The 1,563-nt window shown below is 39.3% G+C and overlaps 1 long non-coding RNA gene across 1 annotated transcript; it reads right to left on the bottom strand.

Moving 5' to 3' along the window:
- Positions 1-243: 243 nt before the first annotated feature.
- On the bottom strand, positions 244-1,231 carry LOC140657037 (uncharacterized). Its single transcript, XR_012044196.1, has 3 exons — positions 1,171-1,231; positions 512-662; positions 244-276 (listed from the first exon to the last, which is right to left on the bottom strand). It is a non-coding gene; the product is annotated as an uncharacterized lncRNA (long non-coding RNA).
- Positions 1,232-1,563: the final 332 nt, after the last annotated feature.

Raw genomic sequence — 1,563 nt, 5'->3', positions numbered from 1 at the left:
ATAGCTAATTTTAGAGACTCATCTCTTTCAAATGCATAAGTACATAATGAAGGCAGAAACGAAAAGAGTGTAACTTAGCTCTTTGCCAGCGGTTTCCAACAACAACATGTGAACAACCCCCTGCACGCTGATTAGGCAAGATGTACATAATAAACAAGTTCTTTTTGATCACAGCAACAAAAGGAAAAATAAACTTACCTTCTGTCACCCCAATATCTATAGTTCCTTTTACTTGACTAAAGCACCAGAGCACATCCTGCATGAGGTTTCCAAATCCTGCCAGGGAAACACATGCAGAAAGAAGATATGATCACCTTTGTATATAGCCTTTTTAAACAAACACACACACATGCACATACAAATTGGCACACAAATATCTGCAATCCCTGCATGAAGATAAATATTTGCTCACCTGGTATCATTCTTCCATACAAAGTGCAAAGCTAACACTGCAAAACTGAAAACATTATGACCGCGTTATGAATTGCCCGTCTGTTTGTTTTCTCCGTACCATGCTAGGGCTATTTCGAAAACGGTGCAATTGGAGTCAGTCCCCTCTACATCACTGGCAGCATCACAGAAGAGTCAGGAGGCCCTGTAGTCACGGTCTTTGTCACAGCCTCTCTTCATCAGAATACTAATGCCCCCAATCATTTCCAGCACTGTTAAAGAGAGAGTGAAACAGAAAAAGAGAGCTACTCGTACTACCACAAAATTTTTTCCAATTTGTGGTCAGTGTAGTTGTGAACTGCTTGGCAATGGACCCAAGCAGAATGAAGCTGCTTCACAGCACGTCATAATATTATAATCAAAAATTGCCTGGAATCAGAAGTGCACTGCAGTTGCTTTAAAAGAATACTACAGGCATTTCTATTATAAGGCATATTATTAAGCTGTAGCGCTCTCAGCTGTGCTTGCTGCTGTAGCAATACTCTGTGTTAAGCTGCTCTGAGAGAAATTAGGATTTTATCTACTGCTGCTCCTCATTTTCTTGACAGCTCAGCAGAATTTCCCTTTCTGTAATACAGTTTTCACTGTAGCACAAAAAATCCACTGCCTCAAAGGACAACTTGCTTCCTTTTATCATAACACACATTTTATCTCAAAGCAATTTCCAAACATGAAGAAAGCAGCACAATGGAGCCATGAGGACAGGAAATATCATCTTACCCGTTTTACACAACAGCAAAAGGGCCCAGAAAATGTGGGTGTTTCACAGTCGGCAAGTGTGATACTGGACTCGGTCACAGGGTTGTGCTATGGGAGACTCAAACTTGTTACTTCCCTGCAAAAGAAAAGGAGAATATGGGATTGGGAGATAATGTACAGCTGGAGATATAACTGAGTTAACAGGACTATCTCATGGCCTACCCAAGTGTCTTTGTGAGATTTCTGTCTGTTTTTATTTATATCATGATAAGTTTCCGTATATTAATACAGGTCAATGTAGATCATCTATATTAAAAGTAATGTAATAATCTTAAATACATACTAGATACAAAGTGCAGAATGAGCTTTACTGGATGATTCAAGCCAAGTACATGGGAAAATTGAAGTTTTAAG

Source organism: Ciconia boyciana, chromosome 9, assembly GCF_034638445.1.
Source record: "Ciconia boyciana chromosome 9, ASM3463844v1, whole genome shotgun sequence".
Taxonomy (NCBI): domain Eukaryota; kingdom Metazoa; phylum Chordata; class Aves; order Ciconiiformes; family Ciconiidae; genus Ciconia; species Ciconia boyciana.
This window is presented reverse-complemented; position numbering and strand designations above follow the sequence as displayed.